Source organism: Emys orbicularis, chromosome 7 (assembly GCF_028017835.1).
Source record: "Emys orbicularis isolate rEmyOrb1 chromosome 7, rEmyOrb1.hap1, whole genome shotgun sequence".
Classification (NCBI taxonomy): domain Eukaryota; kingdom Metazoa; phylum Chordata; order Testudines; family Emydidae; genus Emys; species Emys orbicularis.
In genome coordinates, this window is record NC_088689.1 from 83,201,924 (window position 1) to 83,226,808 (window position 24,885).

Below are 24,885 nucleotides of genomic sequence, written 5' to 3' on the forward strand. Positions count from 1 at the left end.
GGACGACTGGAGGAGCAGCGTGGAGCCTTGTGGGGCCGGTTGGAGTGGCCCAAGGAACGGCGAGCGGAGCTGTTTGCGGGGACGGCTGGAACGGCTCACAGGTCGGTGAGCGGAGCGGAGCGGAACGGAGCAGCTTGTAGAGCGGAGCAGTTCGTGGGATGGCAGGAAAGTGGACTGGCTCGTGGTGAAGGCTGCGGTGGAACCCCCACGGAGAAACAGACGGCTGGCCAGCCTCGGATCACGTAAGGTGCCCCTTAACACCCTGTGTGCCCCCCCCTTCTGCTCTAGGGGCTGCACTGACCAGGGACAGAGACTTTGGGGGTTGTTGGACTTTTGGGACTTTGGGTGGTTGCTGGACCCAAGAGACTTTGGGGGTGTTGGACTTTGGGGACTCTGGGTGATTTTTGGGTTGTTGGATCCAAGAGACAAAGGGAAAGGACACAGCCCAATTTGCTGGGGTGAGTTTTGCTCATGGTTTGTGTTATGAATCCTGTTTGTGGTGTTTTTTTCAATTTTATGCTGATGTCGTTTACCTCATGTTATTAAACATTTTCTGCTACACTCAGACTCCGTGCTTGCGAGAGGGGAAGTATTGCCTCTTAGAGGTACCCAGGGGGGTGGTATGTAATTGTCCCAGGTCACTGGGTGGGGGCTCGAGCCGGTTTTGCATTGTGGTTATTGAAACGGAACCCCTAGATACAGAACCCGGCCCTTGCTGCTGCCAACTTAGATGGGCAGAAGGGTTACATGGGTTAATTGCACACTATGTGCAGAAGCACTTTCTCTTGTTTGTATTAAACCTGCTGGCTATTAATTTCATCGGGTGACTCCTGGTCTTTGTATTGTGGGAAAGGGTAAATGGCAAAGACTTTCTCTTAAAATTGAGCTAGAGGGGAAAGATTCCCCATCTCCATCCCCTGACTCCTCCATCCAGACTCTTCGGTGCATGTTCCAAATGTACCAGACAGCACATTACTGGGCCAGTTCCTCAGCTAGTTTCAGCCAGCAGAACCCTATTGACTCCAAATTGATCTGTGCAGATTTCCACCAGTGGGGGCTCTGGCCCACGGTAAGTCTCCTTCCGTCATTCCATGTTTCCAAGTATGAAAACTCAAGGCCCCTGGGAACCATCACAGGAATTCATGGCAGTGGAGGGGCTCCTCACAGCTGGCTCTTGACAGCTTAAGACAAGGAGGTAGCATTTTGCCCTTGCCTAGGGGAGAATCTCCTTCCTTTACCTCCATCTCTTTACTGCCTTTCTCTCCCTTTCTCTTTCTCTCTCTCTTCCTGCTTCTAGAGCCACGGTGCTCTGTTCCTGTTTGTGGTTGGGTCCACAGCTCTCCACCAGGCTTTTCCTCTGCCCTTCTGTGAACAAGAGCTCCCCCAACACCCCGCTCCTTATTCGGCTGGCACTGTATGAGAGGTGGGCCGGGGCAAGAGGGCTCGGAAAGGCTGGGCTGGTGGAATCTCACAGAGTCCTTTCAGCAGCTTCAGGCTATAAGTTTGTAAAAAATTAACTCCCGGTTGTTTTTTCATGTAATTGGGAGGAGGGGGCAGGGAGGAAAGTGGGCATTAGCATAAAAATCAACACTTCCACCCAGATCCCTCCTGCCTTGGCTAATTATCCCCTGATGGTCACCCCCAGAGCACCAGGCGTCCTACCCCCAGAGCAACAGACTCACCTTGCCACATAATGCCAATGACAAGCCGCTGATGAAAGATGAATTAAAGTACCATTGGTCCTCCTCCTTGCTGGCTTTAACCTTTCATTCACTGGTGGCTCCAGTGCTTTGCATGCCAGGGTGAGGGTGACTCTGGCTGTCCTGCTCAAACGCAACAGCCGACATCGGTGTTGTAACATGAGGGGTGGGTGATTGGTGAAGACCACACCTGGGTTAACACTTCCAGGGGAAGGTGAAACCTGCAGATGAGACAAAGGCCAGTCTCTGATGGAGATTCCAGTGCTCTGAACTAGGGAACATGGGTCTGAGTCTGCCGGCTTTACACTAATGTAACTTCAGTGGTGTCACAGGGATACAAAGCAGAGGTGAGGGAGGGGGATGTCTGGCCCCCCTGAGTCCAGAGAACACTGTACTGCAGGGGGGTGGGAAGGGGGATTGGAGGGGACACTGGAGGCTACTCGCTGTAACAGGAAGAGAGCCTGAGACCTAAGCCCTTCTATCAGAGGCCAGGTATGAGGCAGGACCTGCTCACAGAATTTGACAAGAACAGGGCTGATATTGCAGAAATACACATTCCTAAGAAGTGCTAGTCACAGAGTGTTCATGCAAACACATCCCGATATTAAATGGTACCAGAACATCCCGATATCAAGGATGGTATAAAACAGTCCCCAAGGATATGTTTTATACCAGAACACACTGACCACTTCTAAAAGGTAAGGTCAGGAGGACAGTACATAATAGAGATGTTTTGATTGAATCAACATGTACAAAATGGTGGGTGATAACTAGCGACGTCAGGGGGTAGTAACTAACTATATCAAAGGGGCAGTACTAACTTGTTTGTGTTGGGGTATAAAAATGTATCTCAGAGGAAGTATCTTTGGCCAGCCTAGAAAGCAGTGGAAAGTTCTGCTACTGACTGAGCTGCATCCATTGTTACAGGCAGGGCCGGCTCTACCATTTTTGCCGCCCCAAGTAAAAAAAAAAAAAAGCCACTCGGACTGCCGCCCCAAGAATGGACAGAAGGCAGCCCCTTAGCATGTGCCGCCCCAGGCATGTGCTTCCTCCGCTGGTGCCTGGAGCCGGCCCTGGTTACAGGCATACATGTATTAGCGGTCAGGTAGAGTCCGTGGGATACTAGTAGCGTGCTTTGTCAACAATAAACTTGGCTGGATGCCTTCATCCCTTAATGGATCTTTGGTCATTGGGTGGTTTGCTCAAGGTCTGCCATGCCAGCTGTCTGAGCAGGGCTGGGGCAGCACACAGATGACCACACACACAGCCAAACATCTAACCACACTCGCTACTGCATGAAAGTGCAAGGGGTAGCCCTGCTTACAGAAAGGGTCTGGGCACTGATCAGCTAGCTAGATGTTAGGGCTCAGATTTGCAGCTAGGTTCAGATTATCATTTGTACTACAGTAGTGCCCAGAGATGAGGATCAGGGCCTCATACAGACACCCAGTGAGAGACAGTCCCTGCTTCAAACAGCTTATGGTCGAAATAGAAAAAGGGGAGGAAAGGAAAGAGAGGGGCCCAGGATCACACAGCTAGTCAGTGGCAGAGCCAGGAACAGAACCCAAGTCTTCTGGGTCTTTGTCAAGTGCCCCGGCTATGGTCTCCTGGCAGGGAGAGAGCCAAGGTGTTAACTGAAGTCACAGTTCATCCTTTTCCAGAGAGATTGTCATCGCTTACTGCACACACACACCCCGCTTTTCACATTCCTAATGGCATTGTCAAAAACTCCCCTTCAGCGCAGAGGCTAGCGCAGTGTTGTGCAGCAAAGGGAATCTCACGTCTGTCGTGGAGCTAGCTTGATCTTGTTGCAGACAAGCAGACCAGGAGGTTGGGAACCAATTATGTTGGTACCAACTTTAGAAATCTCACTTAGTCTGGCTGTTCTTTGGGACGCTTGGTCAGAGCATTTAGTATTTATCATTTCGAGGTGGCTCAGAATGGCTTCAGAGAACAAATGGGATCAGGCTAATTAGTATTGACTGGGAGAGAGTGGAAACAGGAGAGGAAAGCAAAACAACCTATCTTTCTCCCAGAGCCTCGCTCTCTGGATGCTGCAGACTTAACCGTGTCTGAATGCCTATGTGCTGCTCCTACAAGCTTTTGGAGCTGCAAGCAGTTTTTGAATGGATCCCTATGTTGGATGGAGCAGAACAGAAGTTTGCTGGAGTGTTGTATAGATGCAAACCAGCCTTACCGTTTGAACTCTGCTTTTAGCAACATCAGTACCCATTGCTCAGTGGGCTGAGGTCATTTTATTGCTTAGGGAAGTGATGCCTCAGAATTCCTAGCATGCTGCTGCTAGGAAACATATTTCCTGAGTTATACCTTAGGGGTGCTAGCCAGCCATGTGGCTTAGTGCAGAGCCATTGCAATGGGAAAGGTACGATCCCTCTCCTATCGCCCAACTGTTGACTTAGGGGAGAGAGGCGGATGACTTTCTAGCTCACTTGAAGACCCCGGAGTTGGTGAACAGTGACCCTCATGAAGACAGACATGCCCCTCACGCTGAACATAGGGTTCCGAGCTTTGTGGGAGAAATGGAAGTGGCTGGGAGGGGCCCCTGCAGGGAGGGGGATCAGATGAACACCTGGAGGTTTGTGTTCTTCATCTCCAAGTGATCATGGCTGGGGTGGCTTCCTGCCAGTCCATCTCTATCCATTCTGCCAGGTTCGATCTGCACACCACATTGTGAACTAAAAGGCATGTGATTTTCACAGCTTTGGGGTGTGTCAACCTGAAAGAAGGAGGTGGCTGGAGTATAGATGAGATCTATGGGATTTTTCTAGCACCATGATGGCTGAATAAAGTCTTGTTTGATACTTGCTGCTTTGGCACATGGCTGAAAAAAGTGTGGCTTTATGATATAATGTCCAGAGCTGGCAAATACTGTGTGGTTGGTCCCGTTTCGAGTTGAGTTTGGTTTAGCAATGTTCACCCCCTTGTTGACTGGTTTTAGAATGGCCGGAAACCAGTCAAAAGATTAGTCTCCCTACCCGCATCTATCATCGGGGTTTAAGATTACCCAAAATAAAAACCAACAAGGGAGTGCAGGAGTAAAGCTCAGGTATGTTTATTAGAAACAAGGTAAGTAAACAGAGTGTGCTATAAAGGACTCCCAAAACAGGTAAGCAGGTAAAGGTGACACTATAACTGTACTGACTGTGACCAAAAAGGGTTTACTCCCTTCCCAAGATGGGTCCCAGGTAAGGGATATGGAAGATTTAAAAGGTCTCTACCATTTCTTGCAGCTTGTGTCTGGAACCTCCTGACCTCATGACGCAGATCGGGTCCGGAACCGACCAGGTGACTCAGCAAGGTGAGAAGTGGACCTCAGGCAACAGGTAGGTGGTAACTCTGCTTAATGCTGATGATTCTTCTTTCTTCTTCCCTGCGGCATCGTGGGTGCAAGTAAAATCCTGATGAGAGGGTGGCAGCTAGCAGCTCACCCTTGCATGCAAGTGTGTTAAACCCTCCCACAACCCTACAGCGCGGTGGTCTGGCTTACACACCTGAGTAGAACAAACTGCTGTGATCCAGTACTCTGCCACTCAGATGGGTAGCACCATCCCTCAGACATGCTAGCCCTACATGCCCTGCTGTTACTGGGCAGATCATGTCACATGGTTACCCAGTTTGCCACCTTTCAGCAAAAAGGGCGGGAAACTATACCTAAGGAGGGGAAAGAAAAGCAGCCAAGATGGATTCCCTGTTGTTAGGAATTCAAGATGGCATGTGGGTATTAACAACCAGAATAGAAATACACAAATTCTCCCCCCTACACCCTGTGTATTCACTCTCTGCAGATTGGTGTGACTGACTTTTCCAAGCACTCATGTTCACGGAAAAGGAATTTTAACCTCAAATACTCAGGGAACGTGAACTTCACACTTTCCAGGAGATTTTGCTCCAGAAACCTGATGATATGCGTTCCAGTCATCCACTTAGTGAACAGCAACAATACCACATTACCAACATAAGAATGGCCATACTAAGGGTGACCAGATGTCCGGTTTTTAAAGGGACAGTCCCATTTTTTGGGACTTTTTCTTGTATAGGCACCTATTACCCCTCACCCCCTGTCCCATTTTTTCACAGCTGCTATCTGGTAACCCTAGCCATACTGAGTCAGATCAAAGGTCCATCTAGCCCAGTATCCTGTCTTCCCACAGTGGCCAATGCCAGGTGCTTCAGAGGGAATGAACAGAACAGGTAATCGTCCATCCCCTGTCGCCCATTCCCAGCTTCTGGCAAAGGCTAGAGACACCATCCCTGCCCATCCTGGCTAATAGCCATTGATAGACCTCCATGAATTTATCTAGTTCTTTTTTTGAACCTTGTTATAGTGTTGGCCTTCACAACATCCTTTCCAAGGAGTTCCACAAGTTGACTGTGCGTTGTGCGAAGAAATATTTCCTTTTGTTTTTTTAAAACCTGCTGCCTATTAAAACCACAATCAAACAACACAGCTCAAAAGCAAAGAACCCAAATGCAAAACCCAGGAGCCAATGAGTTGGTAGAATAGTACAGTCACCTGATGACTTCAACTATCCATGCCCTGGCCCCCAGGTACTGACCAAGGAGATTAGCACAGTTCACTAACAAACTCCAGCAGATGAAGCACAAAGGGAAAAGATGAGAAGGCAGATGGGGTACAAATCCCTGATCTGATTCCATCCACTAGCAGCACTAAGACATCTCACAAGTATAGAGCATCGCAGCAAGGGAATCAAAAGACCGTTCTGTTCCTCTGCCATCGCCACAGCAAAATCCCAGCGCCGGAGCTATTCCGCAGAGTGAATTGGCTAATCCACCCAGATTGTGCAACCCAAACATCAGCTCCAAGCACAAGACCACATCCTACTTGGCTGCAATGATGGACCAAATAGATGCGGCTCTCACACAGGCAGGAAACTCTCACCTGGACCAGATCTTGGTAACCACCTGCCTCCATCACTCCCAATGGAGCCTGGCACCATCATGCACATGGATGCTCAAGAAGCCCTGAGAAATATTAGGTTACCCCCTGCAGAACGGATTCCCCCTCTTCCCTGGTCAGAGCCATTGGAGAATGGGAATTATCACTAGCCAGCAGCATACCTGCTGACCTCCTTGAAAACTGCTGTAGTCTCCCCAAAGTTCAAGGATGCGACTCTAAATGCCAGAGACTTTGTCAAACTCCGTTCATTCTCCAACTTCCCATCCCTAGGCAAAATCACTGAGGAAGGAGTTATAGCCAAGCAAGCACCAACAACAGTTGACATTTGCATTTTGCAGTTGGGCTTCAGGTCAGGGTAAAGCATGGGGACAGGCCAGGAACCATGAAGGTGACTTCCTCATGGCAAGGCCTATAGGCTATGTCTCTAGAATAGTCTGACTCGATCTCTCTGCAGATTTCAACACAGCCGACTACAGGGAGCTGCAGAGTCACCTCCATGGCCTGCCTGGAGACAGCGCAACACTAAACAGGTCCCAGTCATGCCTCTTCAACAGGATCCAGAAGATAGTCATGGCTGGGCAGCTCCTCCTTGTCCTCATGAGCCCTCCCTTGGGGGTCCCTCAGGGAGCCATCCTGACTCCCCATCTATTCAACATTTCCTCAGCAAGAGCATGAGATGGCACAGGCTCTGCTGCCCACAATACGCTGATGGCACTCAGCTGCCCATCTCAAGCTCTGAGGGCTTGTCTAGATGGACAGTTAGTGTGTGACGAGCTGGGGCATAAATCTACAGCGCGCTGGCCTGTCGGGTGCTTGCTGGCCATGTGGGCCCAGCTGCTGCACACTAAAAGTTCTCTAGGGCAGGTTGACGTAATAGAAGGTGATCAAAGCACACTGAGGAACTTTTAGTAAGTGATAGTAGGGTCCACACAACCAGGGAGTGTGCGGCAGGCTAGTGCATTGCACCAACTCTGTCTAGATGAGCCCCCATTTTCCATCACAAAGATGTTGCAGTGCTTACAAAAGAGCAGCACCGGGATGAGACACAGCTGGCTGCAACTGATCAAGAGGAAGCTGGCTGGAAGGGGGAAATGCTGTGAAGAAGGAGCACAGTATGGTTGGCTCCTTCCAGCCAAGCCCCAATCTGCATCTCACTCTTAAAAGCTAGGAGGAGCTGTGGGTCTTCCTTGATTCATCGCTGAGCCTAGATGGTCATGTACAATCGGTGGCCAATGACTGCCTTCTGCTTTCTAAGGAAGCTTCACCTTTGCTCTTGGAGGAGGCTCTGGCCACAGTGAGTGGTCCATTCGTTTGGCCCCTCCAGACTATACTCTGGTACCTGGGGCTGAACATGGAACCAATGGACAGCTTCAGCTTGTGCAGAATATGGCCATCTAGCACCTCAAAGGGGCGAGTGCTGCAAGCACATCACCACTGTGCTCTAGTCATTTCATTGCCTGGTCCTGCTCTTCAAAGCCATTAACAGTCAGGTCCCAGCTCCGTCCATGACCCACCACGACATCTGCGCTTACATGGTACAATGCAGCTTACAGTGCCCAGGTGGCAGCATGTGAGAGCTGGAGATAAAGCATCCCCGGTGGAGGAGATTCAACTGTAGAACGAGCTTCCAGAGGAGAGGAGATGAATCCAGAGGCGGATCCCCACTGGGCCATGCTGTCAGACTCCCATGCTTGAAAGAAGCTTTCACAACCTAATCAGAATGAGATTTTCAAATAATAATAATAATAATTACCAGTAGCAAACTGGGATACCTGTCGCAGGGCAGGGAGAAGAGCAGGAAGCTCTGTGACATCCATTAGGGACCTCATTGTGCAGGTCAACTCTTAGATATTGTGGTGATGGGCACCATAGCAAGTGCTAACGCCGGCCCTTCTAGCAGAGATGAAGTGGTAGGGGTGGGTGGCTTTGCCTATTGACTCGGGCAGTGTCATTTGAATGTGTCATGGGGTGATTAGGACAGCACCACCCTTACGGGGAAGGGGGACTCAAACAATCCCACTGAATGGAGGGAAATTGGTTGGGTGCTTCCATCCAAATGGAGTGTCACCCAGAAGGGGTGAGTGGAGATAGGGAAGAGACTCCAGCAGAATTCCTCTACCTCCCCACAAAAGAAGGGAGATGGATGTGAGCAGTGCTACCCACAAAAAGGGGAATTCAGGCAATCTGGGCAGGCATTCCAATCTGTCTTGCCACTCAGGCAAGCTTGACTCTGTGATAGATGGTCCCTTACAGTACATGAAAAATCACAACAGTATTCAGGTTACTCCCAGTCCCAAAGGCCCAGTCACTTACCCCAGGTCAATTGCACCTAAATCTCTCACCAAAGACTGTAGCAAACCCTGTAACAAACTAACTAAAGGTTTATTAACTAGGAAGAAGAAATGAGAGTTTTTTACATGATTAAAGCAGGTAACACACAGAAATGAGTTGCAGTCTTAAATTCCAAATGTTAGTAGAAACGTCAATAATAAGCAAACTTATATGTCTTTTAGGGCTAACCCAAGCTAAACAGTTGGGGATTCCTTACTTATGCTTAGAAATCCTCCCCCCCCCCCCTCCCCCACCGCCACCAGAATCAAAGCAACATGGAAATAATAAATTCTCCTTCATAGGCATTTTTATTCCCTTCCCCCAGCGTTCAAGCTATGATGGGACGACAGCTTGGGCCCGTCCCCTCTTCAGGGCTGTGGGGGAAGCAATCAACGAAGTCTTTGTTCCACAATGGCCCATTTGGTTTCCATAGTCCGTCCCGATGGGCAGGAGATGACACCTCTTGTGGTGAACAATTGGTAATGGTTCGCCCCTGAACGTGGGGGATTTACAGTGTTAGCAAACATTGTTAGAGCTACAGAGCTAGGATGACCAGATGTCCCGATTTTATAGAGACAGTCCCGAATTGGGGGTCTTTTTCTTATATAGGCTCCTATTACCCCCCACCCCCTGTCCTGATTTTTCACATTTGCTGTCTGGTCACCCTATACAGAGCCGACATTTAAATATTACTTTATAATATGGGCTTCAGATGTTACAAGGAGGATTAATACACGCAGCATCCTACAAGCATTCCATAAAGTCTAAACACGAAACACATTCTGATAACATTAGTATCTGTTTTAACTATACTAACCCACAGGTGAACCAGATTGGTTTCCAGCTCTGCATTTGTCAGTGTTCAGTGAGGCCCGGAGTGAGCTGGCACCTGGTCTGCCAGCGTCACACCTGTAACCACTTAAAATCCTAGGTCCTGAGAGCTGAGTGTCCGGATGCCTTTTGCCAACCATGGGAAGAGGCCTCGTGTGCATTGCAGGTTGGAGCTGCTTTCATTCTCTCTGCGTGTTCATATCTCCAAGTAACTCGCTGTCTTGGGCTGGTTCCCTCCTGCTGCACTGGCTTCCCCATCTTTGTCACTTTGCAGCACTCTCTGGTCCCAGTCCCAGCACTGCTGTTAACTGCTTCTCACTCCCACTTGGGTGGGGGACAGAAGAGGGGAGGGGTAGACATGGATCAGCCTGGCACTGGGCGAATCCCTGAGCCAGCTGACCCTGACCCTCTCTTGGCAGCGACAGGGATCTGAGGCTCTCATGTGGCCCAGATCAGTCCTCCCCCTCTCTCCCCTTGCAACCAGACTCGCTTGTTAGAGATGCAGGGATGACGGAGCCTCCTGACGGGCAGGAGGAAGCCAGCCACAGCCACTCCATCCATCAGGGCCCCCGCTTCTGCCAAGCGCATTAGGGGATAATTAAGTAAAAATAGGCCTTCAGACCAGTGTAGCTCATTAAGGGCTAATTAAGTTAATTAGTGCCAGGTGTGGATTGCGGCGCTCTCGCGCTTGGCTGTTGTTTGCTATAATTGCATTTTCTCAGCAGCTTCCTCCGTCGGGCTGGAACGCGGCCAAAGGGAAAGGTACTCAACGCCTACCACTGTTGGTGCAACAATGACTGGCTAATGTGCATCTAATGATGTCTGCGTGGTAAACAGGGCTCTTAACCCTTGCCTCCCCATACGCCCAGAATAATGTGCCACCAACAGAGAGCAGGGCCCAGTCCGGAGCCCCAGGCCTCAATACCCCAGAACCAGATGAGGCCTCTGCACTCTGACCCTAATCAAAGACTGATCAGCCTCCTGCAGGCAGGTTTGTGCTGGCTGATAGTTCTTAATGTGGCACAGACAGGCGCTGCACCTGTCTCTGGGACAGGCCGGCTGGCTCTGCCGTGGCTGGCTGGGAGCTAACCCTCTGTGCAAATTGCTGTGTCAGTGGGCTGCTGGCTTTTGCAGGGGGACAGTGCAGCCGTATTTATTTCTTTTGGTTTAGAGTTTTTTAAAGAATTGTTGGACTGGCTAGCAGTCAACCCCTTTTCTGTAGCTTTGAGCCCAAAAAGACCCAGGTGCTACTGACGAGTAGGGTTTTTTGAATGAAACAGGCTTCTTCCCAGTGACCTGGTCTAATCCACCAGTGAGTGTATCCCTCCGTGCCTGATCCACAGAGGATGGGAGGCCCAGGTCCTCAAAGATATTTAGGTGCCTAACTCCTAGCTCAGTACCTTTGAGGATCTGGTCCTGAATCTCTTACAGCCCACGGCCTGGCTCTTTAGTTCAACCTGTAGCCTCTGAGCTCCAATCCCTGGTGTTGGCTGCCCTGTGGCTGTGGCCTGCTGCTGTGTGTGATGAGGTGGGGAAAGGCTCAGAGGGAGACACCTACACACTACCCAGTGGGTTACACTAGGTCACTGTTACACCCTGAGGCTCCAGGTGTGGGTCTTGCCCTCCTCCTGTAGAGTAGAAGAAGGGAACGTGCTGCCTCAGTTGCCCCATACCTTCTTCCTCGGGAACCCTGCTATGGGTTCACCTTGTGCAGGAATGGGTGGGTTTGCTAGAAATTAAAACTTTCTAGTTTTTCTACCGAGTTAGGCAACAGTTCAAGATCTTTCCTGGGCTCCGGGCTCCCCACAAATGCACACACAGCTTCATCATTCTTAACCTCACCCACCAAGGAACCGGCCAGAGACTCAGCCTCTCCTGGTTCAGATCAGTGGCCTAGCCATCATGGAGGCTCTCTTGCTAACTTCAACCCCCTCTTCACAGCCCCCCCCCCCCAACTTGGCACATTCCAGATTCCATGCACTCCCCAGCCAGATACCTCAGCCAAGCTTCCTAATCCCCAGGCCCCAGGTCGGGCTGCACATTAACCACGTTTGACCATGTCTGGTTTGGTATTCCCACAAGCTGGTGTTGCAAACGGTTCTCCTACCCATGTAGACGGGGCAGACACGTTCACCCACCACTGCTGTAAGGAAGCACTGTTGATCCCTCAAGCTGGGTCTTCCAAGCGCCCCTTCTCTTATGTGTCTGGGAACTCATCAGGGCAGTCTGTTTGGTTTGTCTTGTACGGTATGAAGCACATAAATAACAGGGACTGACCAGACGTCTGGGAAACAAGCATTCAATGTGGCTACTCCCATCATCACCTGAGGAAGGACCATTTTTCACAGCGGCTCAGGAGAGAGCCAGATGTCAAACACAGCAGGTCTCACAGCATGGACAGAGGCCAGACAGGCACACGCCAACAGAGCATGCTGGCTCGGTCCACACCCAGCTGGGAGTGAACTGGCTTTCTGGGCCCAGCTGGACTGGACTCCAGTTAAAGGCTCGTAGGAAGAGGAGAAGAATCTGTATGGGGTTTCTGGGCCCACCTGGCATGGGTTCTGCAGCCCCAGTTTAACTCGTGGCTTCAGAGTGAAAGCTGCCAGTTCCATCTCTGAGCCTGAACTGCTGGAATCTGCTCAGCTCGCTTCACGACAAAGACACGTACTTTCCATCCAGGAGCCTGTCACTGTGCACTGCTGGAAATGTCAGATCAGGGGAATATCACATGCTCCCCCCTTATCTACCAGGAAACATCCAGCAAATGTCACAGGCTGACCACAGTGAGCCTTTGTGTTAATCCAATAATGGGGAGGGCGCATGGGGTGGGGGAGGGACAAACTGGAAAGAAAGGAGCAGCTAATACAGAAACTCTGCTGCTGCCCCCATTCAACTCAAGGGAAGCGGCAATTCAGGCAGGTTTGGGCACCCCACAATTTATTTTGGGCATAAACAGCCTGTGATAGCAGGGCTTGTGGGTCACCTCACCCTGCCGGACTTGGGGAGCAGAGGTGGGGCTCAGTTTACCTTACGGGGTGGAGGACGATAGAGTCTCAGTGCATCATGCTGCTGTGAGCTGGACCTGGGGTGGCCCTTGCTCCCTCACTGTTGATGCCCCATGCTAATGGGCATCTTCAGTGCCTCCGCTCATCTGTGTCAGCCCTACTGCAGCAGCTGGGAGAGGCAGGAGCAGCTTTGGGTTATGCCAGTGCAGCCACAGGGCACATCCTTGTGCAGAGGACTCAGGGCTCTCCCCTCCCAGAACAGAGGCACAGCTTAGAGGGAGCGGGGGTGGGGAATATGCAGAATGGGAGGGGGACCGAGCACAATAGGACCAAGTCTGCATGTGACATAAAGCCTTCATTTAGTGCCAGGCTGGGTCTTTAAGCACTAGGAAAGGGCTCCATGTGTGGTCCAGGGGATGGAGCACTTGACTGGGTCTCAAGAGACCTGGATTCCAGACCCAGCCCTGCCACTGACTCACTAGGTGCTATTGGGCAAATCACTTCCCCCTCTCTGTACCTCAGTTTCCCCCTCACCCTTTTTCTGTTTTGTTACTGGGTGCGCAAGCACTTTGGAGCAGGGAACAGTTGTCTCTATGTGCATGTACCCGGCCCTTGATCTCAGCTGAGGCCTTTAAGCACTACAGCAATAATGAAGTGGGGAAAGTTACTTACGCAGGGCCTCGAAGGTTTTCAAGCCCCTAACTTCCCTTGAGTTGAGGACCTGGGCTTTAATCGCTCGGTGTCAGCTGCCCCATCTGTAAAATGGGATAAGGGTTTCTACCTGCCTCCCAGGACTATTGAATGACATAAACAGCAGACTCCGGTAGCACACTCTGTGTGTCCTTTTCAGATTGTCATGCACGCCCACTTCACATGCACCGGCCGTCCCTGGAGAGGACAGGGTGGCATGCAGTGTCAGCACTATAGAAAGGGTCTGCGTGGGGAAAGGTCTGGAGGGAAAAGCAGCCCTGATTGAAAGTGGAAGCCAAGATCTTTACAGGGTCCAGGCCGAGTTACAAAGTGTCTGGAAGGAGCTTTCAGAGCCTCTCTAGGATAGTGGCTCAGTGAATTTGCTCTGGCGGTGATGAACAGAGAGCAGCAAAGAGAAAGGGCCGGAGAGAGAGATGATGGAAGAAAGCTGGAGAGTAAGCCTGAGAGAAACGCAGAGCATGTGCTAGATTCTGCTCTCCACGCCTGTGTGTACCTGGAGCGACTCTACAGCTGTCAACGGAGTCCCTGCATTTATGACGCTGGAACTGACAGCAGGATTCGGCTGATATTTTTAACATGTGCAACGTTCACTGAGCCCCATCTCCATGTGTTTAGTGCCCCTTCCACCACTAATGCCATTCTAGTGCTCATCCCCCGTGCGGCACAGAGCATGGCCCTTGCTGGTAACAGCCTAGCTCAGCATTGCTAACGCTCCCTCTAAAGAGAGAGGCTCAGAAATTATCCCTTGAAATATCGCTCCGAGCCAGCGAGGAGATGAATAAGCCAGGCGCGACTGCCATTTATTCATCAGCATTCTGCAGCTCTCTCCCCATTACCCCGGCGATGAATCAGAGCGAGATGAGGCAAGAGCCTCGCAAAGCTCCATCCATAATCTGTGCTCTAGTGCCGGTGCACACATCAGCCTCCCCGGGGGGTGACTTGTCTGCAGGCTCAGACCGATGGAAAGTTACTGCTCCTCACGCAGATGTGGCAGTGACAGTCCTGCAAGGGCGAAGGGAAAAGGAGGGGGTGGGGAAGGGGGGGGGCATTGGATTGTTACGTTGGCAGGCCGCTATCTCTCAGCAGCCAGATAATTGCCTTCCACTGACAGCCGAGGTCAGGCGTGACTGGCATCTCTGGGAGCATCTCCCTGCTCCGGGACCCCTGCCTGTCACTGCCACGCTTTAAGGCTACAACAAGTCAAGGCAAAAAAAGAACCAACCCCAAACCCTTGGCTTAGTGCCCCGGTAGAGCTGGGGACGGAAACACAAACAAAGCCCTGAAATTCAGAGCTATGGTGCTCGATCCATCTGTGCCCCATGGAGCCTTGCAGCTGTCGTAAGCCATCCCCCCACCCCAGCCCTTGGGGTACCCCAGTTGTTGGGGGAATTCCAGCAGGCATAAGTCAGGGCAGCTCACTCTAGATCACCCCCTGCAGGCTCATCTTGTGCAGGAGGCAGAGCGCGGGCATTCCTATGCCTTGGCTTATCCCTAATTGCTGGAGGCGCCAGTGGGAGCTGGCAATCAGGTGGATGCCAGGGCTCCCCATTGCTCCATCCCTGTGCTGAGCTCAACTCCACTGCAGGGCTAAACTAGACACCCCCGGCTCACACTGGAGTAGCCTGTGAATCATGATCAGTGGCAGTGGAGGCAGAAGCTCAGCTTCAGTCAATAACGCCCTGACCTCAGGACCACCTCTGTTCTGATTAGAGGCCAATCAATACCTGCCCTGCTGCTGCCCCTGACCTAGAAATAGCTTCTGCCTCCTCCCCTCCTGGGGCCAGCTTCTAGCTCAGCTGGCATCTATGCTCCCCGGTTTGTAATCTCAGGGAGGTCTCCTGTTGGGACGTCTGAGTCCTGGCTCCCTATTTCCCAAGGCCTGGTTCCTGCCTGGCTGCCCTTTTGCTCCACAAGCCACCTGCCTGGGCTTTTACCTTAGGAAAAAACTCCTCTCTGACAAAGCGGTTCTAGCTACAATCCACCCCCACCCCCATGTACCTCCCCTTCTCCTTGCAAAGAACAGCTGAGCTGGGGTAGGGGGAGGCTGCAGAGGTGGTTGGGGATCCAGCAGGGCTGTGCAGGGGAGCGGCGCACTGACTGGCTGCACCAAGGAGGCCAGGGTGGATGCTCGTCCCAAACAAAGGGCAAGTCTAAACTCGCCTGGAGCAGAGACGTAGGGAAGGGGAAGGGACCCAGGATGCTCTGCTACATGGAGCCAGTGGCCCGAGCCTCCCACATAGGGGATGTGGGGTGGCAGCAACAGAGGCTGTGCCCCCCTCAGAGTCCTGAGCAAAGCCCCAGTACTCAAGCATTGTGCGGGAGCGGTGAATTTCACCTTGGCTGAACAAACACAATAAGTCACATTGGTGCTGCTGAGTCCAAAAACCTATTAATTCAACCGCTGAACAGCTCCATCTCCATCTGAGCCTGATTCCCTTGACATTAGCCATAACAGATTCTAGTCCAATGCCTCTCCTCACCTCCCAGCCCCATTGTGTTCCCAAAAAGGATTCCACTGGAAGATGATGTGCCTTTGCAAGCCAACCTCTACAGAAGCTGAGCATCCTGTTTTTTCCACTACAACAGCTGATTTCAGGTGCTCATCCATTCTTGAAAGCTGGTCTGGCCACCTCCCTCCTTCCTGCCATGTTGACAGAATGATGCACCTTTTTGCTGAGAGCTCAACCTTTCCTGGGTCTCTGGCTACATAAAGCTTCTTCTCTGGCATTTGGAACAGATGCATTCTCATGGCTGAAGTTCTATGGTTCAGGTTTGCATTTAGGTCCTGTTTCCACTGCAAGAATCAACTGTGTGGAGGAGATCTGGCATGGCATGGTTCCCCCTTCTCCTGAAACAGTTCCATCTTGTAATGTAGATGGAACCAGATCGTGTCTTTGAAGCATGCGATAGTTGTTGGAGGCACAGTCACGTTCCAGCTACACTGTAAGGCAGAGCAGTAATTTAGTTGTGTTGTAGCCAGGTTGTGGTTGATTTTGTGTTTTAGACATGGCCAGAGGCCTGATCTACACACAAAGTTGTCCCAAATCAGTGCAACATCATGCCTTTAGTTAAACCAGTGCTGCTTGGGAGTGTAGAGAAGTTCTCAGACAGGTTTTGGGGGTGGAAGAGGCAGAGTCAAAAGGACAAGAACTGGGAGAGCAGAAAGGTTCCCCCTCTGGTGCACATATATAGGGCCTGTGAGCACTGGCAAATTGACTGCACTGGAGAGCTGTGTTATAAAAACACAGCTTGGTCTTGCCTGGGTTAATGGAATGTTGTGGTGTATAAGGACTGTGCTGGAATTTCAAGCTATCACTTTAAGTGTGTCGGGGATGGGGGGGGGGTGTCCTGGTTCTGCTTGCAGGCTAGCGGGCTCTGTAGGGGAGCAGGAGTCAGACTGGAAAAAGCCCACCTAAAACAAGGTGGGGTGAGTTGTGCCTTAGGGAACAGCCTGTTTTGTCTCTCTCTCTCTTTTTGGTTACTGTGTGTTGTTATTCTGGATTCTAAGAATAAAAATAGTGTTTTGTTGCAACCTTCCAGCAAGAGCATTTATGTTTTTATCTACCTGGTCACCAATGAACAAGGGGTTAAGTTCATATCAGCTGTCTCTTCTCTGGCACAAGTGCTCAGGGGTAAGGGCTCTAGGAGTGGCTGCTGTTTGAGAGGGAGCCATGAGAATACTTTTGGGAAGGCTCATAAGGAAGAGCTCTCTCCTCCCAACTCATTTTGATTTCTTGTTACAGACACTCTATGCCTTGAAGAAAAGACCTTGCTGCTTACAGTTGTGTTCTTTCCTGCTAAGTCTTTCCACCAGCTTACCTCAGATTTATCCAGTTCAAGCTTGTGTCAGTGGTTATTTTGGCTGAACTGGTTCCCAACCATCCTTGGCACAGGGAGATGACTAGTCAGTCGTATATGCAGCTCTTCCAAGAGGGACAGCTCCTTACATGGACCCATGAGAGGGTAGGTGTGGAGAACTTTAGGTAATTCGGTGATGGTGCTTTTCCACTGACGTGCATTTCTTCATATGCTGGGAGGAGAGATGCAGTGAGGTTAAAGTGAATGGAGAGTTGTGTCTCTGATGGAATTCACCATCTCTCAGGAGGCTACTCACACATCCCTGCCAGAGATCAGTTACCTCTGGGACCTGGAGAAATGACTCTGAGGAGCAAACGTCTGTCTCTGGATTGGATCAGGCTGCGCCACAAGGCAGGCATTTTAAACACCTTTTTTATTATGATTATTTTTGCAGCATCCCAAAATGCTCTGGGCCCTTCTTAATGCAGATGAATGACTTGATCCCTGCCTTTCAGCACTGGCAGTAGGAAAGCTTGACAAAGCACAGAAAGGAAGAGTTACAAACTGGCTGGAAGTACAAGGTTCCTATAACTGAGATACTGGTGGTGGTGTTCAGTTATCACTCAGTACTTATGGGCTTGAAAGAGCTCTGCTCTATTCTGTGACTGTGATCCATTCATTCCAGCTGGCTGGGCATAGCAACAGGTGTGTCTGCAGCATCCCGCCCAGGCTCTCCTTCTGGGAAGTCCAGCCCTTAAAGGCACAGTCCCCAGTACCACGCTTGTCATGAATGGACAAGGCCTGATCCAGCTCTCATGCACACTGGGTTTACAGCTGTATAACACCATTGACTTCAATAGAGTCACCCCAGATTTACATCAGTGTGAAAAGAGAATCAGAGCCATGCTGTTCACACCCCCATTTTGAATGACCCCAGCTATGTGCTCTGCTGTGCTAAAATACACTCGGGAGATTTTTCTGGAGTGAAGTCCAGTTATGTAACAACACCCCTCCTAGGATAACCTGCGGGACTGAACCCAGTTCCTATGGACCTGAAAGCACAAGCCCTTAGTGCATCGGCTAAAGGGCCAGGTTGCAAACAGCTCATAAAGTTCTTTACGTGGTGCACACACCAGAGTGAGCCAATGCTCCACAGTGGGTTAACATGGGTTACACAGACAGACCTATCCCAGTTCCTTTCTTCTCCCTGCTCTGGGGGTTTAATCACAGGCGGAGGGGGAAGCCTCTTGGTTCAGATATTGGCAGCACCCTTGTTTCGTGGTGGCCTCACCCACACCCCTGCGCTGCCCATTAGGATCTAGGGGGTATTGTGATGTCCCCTCTCTCTAGTGACAACAGAAGCAGCTGTGTGAGAATCTTGGCATGAACACCCGCCCCCACTTCTGTCAGTGCCACCTGCTGATGGATTACCCTGGCAGTGGGAGAGATCATGCTAACCTGCTCTTGTGTCTCATTCCTTAACGATCAGAGGAGGGCTGTTTTTTCCCTTTTATTCTCTCCCTTGACCCACCTAATGAGATTAAGATGCAGGGAAGGATCTGGGCTACATTCCTTGGCTCTCGCCTATGGAGAAACCACCCAGGGAGTGGAGCCTGCCTGTCCCGGGACCAGAGAAACACCTGGCTGTGCACATTCCCAGTACTATGTCACCTCTGGATTTACACCTCTGTCCCGGTACCAAGCATCAAATGTAAATCAGGAAGTGCTGGGAGGCAGGTCTCTTAAGCAGGCGTCTGGGTGGCAGGCGCTGGGCAGAGCCAGCAAGGAATGTTACTGCGCTGTGGGTGACATTCGATCACTTGCATCTCAGTCCCCAAGGCTGCGTGAGTTTGACACAGGTGCAGAGTTAGTGTATTTTTCACTACACCTTGCTGGCTGGAGCACCTGCAGTCCGGTGTCTCTTTGTGAACCTGGGAGGTGGGTGAGAACTTGTTAGTGCCTCTGGAAGCATGATTAATTGGAGGGAGAAACTTGGTGGGAAAGGTTTCTCACATCCCCCCCAAACTGGAGGGATAGAGGAGCCATAGGGAGATAGGCCCAGGGTGCAGGAAAGTTGAAGGGAGGGGGTGGTACTGCGGAAGCTCTGATAAAACAGGACTAAATTCTGATGCCCTTGCTCATGTTGAATAGGATCCTACTCAGCAGCTAGTCCTGTTGTAAGCTCTCTGAGGCAGGGGCTGTCTTTTTGTTCTGGGTCTGTACAGCAACTAGCGCATTGGGGTCCTGGTCCAGGTCTGGTTCTCCTCGGCACTATGATAATACAAATGATAACTAATACATTGAAGTCAGTGGGGTAAGATACCACCCAACACGAGAAAGGGTGTCAGAATCTGGCCTTGGCTGATCATCTCTTAGACTTCATTCGAAAGGATGCAGAAGTAGTTAATAAACTGGGTTCACTTCATTCACCCCTGAAATGCGGCCATCTCTGGGGTGGAGGGCAGCAGCCATTTAAAGTTCACATGCACAACTCTGATGCACTATAGTTCAGGACAGGACATGAGGAAGAAAACTACCTTCAGCTGATACTGCGGGGGAAGTTTAAGGACAGAATAAATTACCCAAGATGGGATTTGACAAAGGCGGTAACCTTGGACAAGTGTCTTGGGAGCCTGACCAACCACAAATGGTCCAGATCTCGGTTTTGCATCTTGTCCATATTATACTGTTCCTTAAATCCATGCTGGGGCATTGGCTCAGTGCTGACTCAGAGGGTCAGAGTGGAGGAGCCAGGACAAAGCCGAGAAGGAAAGGAAAGCTATAAGCCGTGGGAGTGTAGTTGATGGAGCACATTGGAGGCTAATACCGGGCAGTAGTGAGTTCTCAGTCTAGCCAAACATGGCAGGAAAAACAATGGAGTAGCACTGGGCTCCATTTGTTTAATATAGCACTAGTAACATTTTCTATAGTAAGGTCAAGCGGTGGAATGGAAAGTCGTCATTTTGTGCTCTCGCTGACAGAGGAGAACTGTGGGTATTTTTGGTGAAATGCAGAAGGATGGCATGGGGGCCACCTGCTTTTGGGATGATGGCAACATCTCAAAGATCCTGAGGTGAGCTGATGTGTCTAGTAGTTAGAGCAGGGGCCTGGCGTTCTGTTTCCTAGCACTGCCACTGATTTTCTGGATAACCTTGGGAAAGCCACACCATCCTGCCGTGCCTCAGTTTCCCCACCTATAAAATGTGGTAACAATGCTCCTGCACCGCCCAAGAGGGGGAGCAAGTATAATTAGTAGCAGTTTGTCTGCAGAGTTCCTCAGATAAGGAAAGGAGCTAGAGATGAGCAAAACATAATGAGGCTGAGCACTAAGGTTGTGCTCTGTGAGGCGGCTGCACTTGGGAATGCAGTGGTGGGAGGCAGGTGTAGCAAAGCATAATTCCTAAGGGGTGCTTGGAGAAAAAGCAGGCACATCCCAGCATAGTCCATTCAGTACTTCCTCCTGCCAAGATAGAGAAGTTGAGATCTGAGTTTACTTTCTGGGGATCTTTCAGAGGAGGACTTTAAAAACTTGGGTGCTCTCTGCGCTCTGTGGTTACTAAAAACCCTATGACACATCTCATATGGGGAATTACCATAGTCTTTTGGGCTGTAATTTCCCCTATTGTGTCTGGTGGTTACTGGCTCCCACCCAGGAGCGGCGCCAGGGTTTTTGCCGCCCTAGGCGGCAGCGCTCCTCCTCTGAGCATTCAGCGGCGGGGGTCCTTCCGCTCCACGTCTTCAGGGCACTTCGGCGGTGGGTCCCAGAGCGAGTAAAGGACCCGCCACTGAATTTCCGCCAAAGACCCGGAGTGGAAGGACCCACCGCCGCCGAATTTCTGCCAAGGGCGGCAAAATGCCGCCCCCCAAATCCTGCTGCCCTAGGCAACCGCCTAGGGTCACCTAGTGGAAGCACCGGCCCTGCTCCCACCCCAGAGCTAGCTGCATTTTTTGAATGCCTTGAGGCCAGGAGACCAACTGCTGCAAACACCACTCTTTGCATCAAAGCAAAGCTTGGCTGGGCATTGTAATTCTCATGGCATATGAGGCTGCAGCGAGGTGAGGAGCAGGCAGGTGGCTCATGCTAAGATCTAACGCCACAACCTCCCTGTGCATTAGTGGTTCTCACTCCCATCTCCACGGAGTGCGGCGCAGATGCTGACAGGATCATTACAGCTGCTATCTGGGCTGCTGTCTCTCCCCTCTCCCCTTCTCCTTTTGCATAATGGATAGGCTGTGAGTAATGGGAAATGGCAGGCCAGCCACGCTCGCTGGCAGCCCCTTAGTGAAGAATATGGAAATCTCATCAGTCCAATCAGGCCAGCAAATGAATCTGCCTTCCCCTGCCGATGTGAGCAGAAGGCTAAAGACCCGTGCTCCCCAGCTCCATGCCTCCCCCAGGGCGCCCCCACCTTTTGTGTCGACAACTGAGCTGTGAATTTAATTTTATGCAAGCGAAGCCCCTGACTTCCCCCAGCCTTCTCCCCACTTTCCTTCCCAGGCCTATACCAAGAGTTAGAGCGGGTTTGAGACTTTGTCCTGCTGCGGTTCCAGCAGCTCTGACTTCCCCAGGCAAGATCAGATTCTGGGGTTCTGCTGGTGGATGGCCCGTCTTGGCCTGCTGTCTCTGCTCTCAATCGATCTGCTTTCCCCAACTGCCTTGTGCGCCTCTTTCCCCATCTCCCCGGCCCTCCTAGGGGTCAGGCTCCGCTTCGGTCTCTAGGAGCTGATTGCTCCATAGCAGGTTGTTTTATGCCTCAACCCAGGCTAATGGGAGTTGATTCATTGTGGCGGGACTAGCGGAGACTCATGGGAGCCAGAACCACTCAGCACCCCCTCCCATCAGCGGTCTTGCCCTTGTCCGCTGAGCTTTCACCGGAGCGCCCAGCTCTGATAAGCGCCACAGTTCAGTGGCTCCCCAATCTCACTCTCTCCAGTTTATCCCTGTCCTCTGCCTGGGGTATCTTTTCTTTGCTGTGTTTAGCTGGTGAGTCTCTCGCGCAGGAACCACATGTTCGACCTACACCTAGCATGGTGAGGCCCCAATTCTTAATGCGGGCTCTGGGTGTCATGCACCCATGCCAGTTATGGACTGGTTACAGAGCTTGCTTCCGAGCAAAATACATACCAGATATGTTCAGTATAAAACCCTTTAATTGCCCTGTGGCTGATGTTAGCTTAAGGAAAGTGTGGTATATACAGGGCCACCTAGTGGCCGAACACTATAATACTGTTAGCATTCCATTACATCTCCCCCTTTTGAATACTACATTCCTACCATTTGCAAAATATACACTAGCCTCTTATAGTTGAAGTTCAGTGTCTCTGAATTGTGCTGGTTTTTTTTTAATTACACAATCTCTAGGTATCTGCCTTTCTATTAGTTAAAGTGACTAGCTATAGTCAGTGTGGAATTCTTGTGTAAGAACCTGCAGGTTTAGAACCTGGGACTATGGGGCTTTTAGTTGTTGATGCCTCTGCCCTGCTTTAGGAGGCTTTGACTGGGTGTTGATGGGAGAACTCTGTGAAGCTAAGCTTGGCAGGAAATACCACCCAGCAGAGCCTGAGTGGTGGCCCCTGTCAGTCCACTGATTGGCCGATACAAGTATTTAAGCCAGGAAGGAGACCTGTTTGAGCAACAGTGTAGACTGTCTGACTGCTTTTACTCCAGACCTTGCTTGTGATAGACCCCCGACACCAGCTTCTGACCCTGGTTCATCCTTCACTTTGCTATTCAATTGCTATCTGTAACCTGGTGCCTGACCCCGATTTCTTGGTAATCTGACCCTGCCCGCCTCCTGATGCCTGGCTCTTGGTCTGCCCTCTGGCCTGCCTTGGACTCTGACCTCCTGGTATCTGACCTGACTACTAGGTGAGAGCGCCTACATCCCAGTTGTGATACTTTGAGGAGTCATCTTCTTGTTTTGCATCTGCTATCTGTGAGTTTTCTCTGTTGATGATTCTTTTTGAGGAATAAACTGTAGATGTCATGATGTGGGCCCTGAATTCTTTTTCTTTATGACATTTGTCTATTTTTTTTTCTCCATCTGGTTTGACATGAACACAGTCACCAGGTTCTAGACCTAGCAGCTCTCCAACTCAGTGGTTCTCAACCTGGCACAGAGGTCTTCCAGGGGGTACATCAACTCATCTAGATACTTGTCTAGTTTTACAACAGGCAACATAAAAAGCACTAGTGAAGTCAGTACAAACTAACATTTCAGACAGACAATGACTTGTTTCTACTGTTCTATATACCGAAATGTAAGTGCAATATTTATATTCCAATTAGGGCTGTCAAGCGATTAAAAAAATTAATCATGATTAATTGCACAATTAAACAATAATAGAATACCATTTATTTAAATATTTTTGGATGTTTTCTACATTTTCAAATATATTGATTTCAGTTACAACACAGAATACACAGTGTACAGTGCTCACTTTATATTTATTTTTATTACAAATATTTGCACTGTAAAAAAAGAAATAGTATATTTCAATTCACTTAATACAAGTACTGTAGTGCAAGCTCTTTATAATGAAAGTTGAATTTACAAATGTAGAATTATGTACAAAAAAAACTGCATTCAAAAATAAAACAATGTAAAACTTTAGAACCTACAACTCTACTCAGTCCTACTTCTTGTTCAGCCAATCGCTAAGACAAACTAGTTGGGTTACAATTTGCAGGAGATAATGCTGCCCACGTCTTGTTTACAATGTCACCTGAAAGTGAGAACAGGCGTTCGCATGGCACTGTTGTAGCCGGCATCGTAAGATATTTACGTGCCAGATGCGCTAAAGATTCATATGTCCCTTCATGCTTCAACCACCATTCCAGAATATATGTGTCCATGTTGATGACGGGTTCGGCTCAATAATGATCCAAAACAGAGCGGACCGACGCATGTTCATTTTCATCATTGGAGTCATATGCCCCACCAGAAGATTGATTTTCTTTTTTGGTGGTTCAGGTTCCACATCGGAGTGTTGCTCTTTTAAGACTTCTGAAAGCATGCTCCACACCTCGTCCCTCCCAGATTTTGGAAGGCACTTCAGATTCTTAAACCTTGATTTGAATGCTGTATCTATCCTTAGAAATCTCACATTGGTACCTTCTTTGCGTTTTGTCAACTCTGCTGTGAAAGTGTTCTTAAAACGAACATGTGCTGGGTCATCATCCCAGACTGCTATAACATGAAATATATGGCAGAATGCAGGTAAAACAGAAAAGGAGACATACAATTCTCCCCCAAGGAGTTCAGTCACAAATTTAATTTACGCACTCTTTTTTTAATGAGCATCATCAGCATGGAAGCATGTCCTCTGGAATGGTGGCCGAAGCATGAAGGGGCATATGAATGTTTAACATATATGGCACGTAAATATGTTACGTGCCATATATGTTAAACATTCATATGCCCCTTGCAACGCTGGCTACAAAAGTGCCATGCAAACACCTCTTCTCACTTTCAGGTGACATTCTAAATAAGAAACAGTCCGCAGTATCTCCCATAAATGTAAACAAACTTGTTTGTCTTAGCAATTGGCTGAACAAGAAGTCAGACTG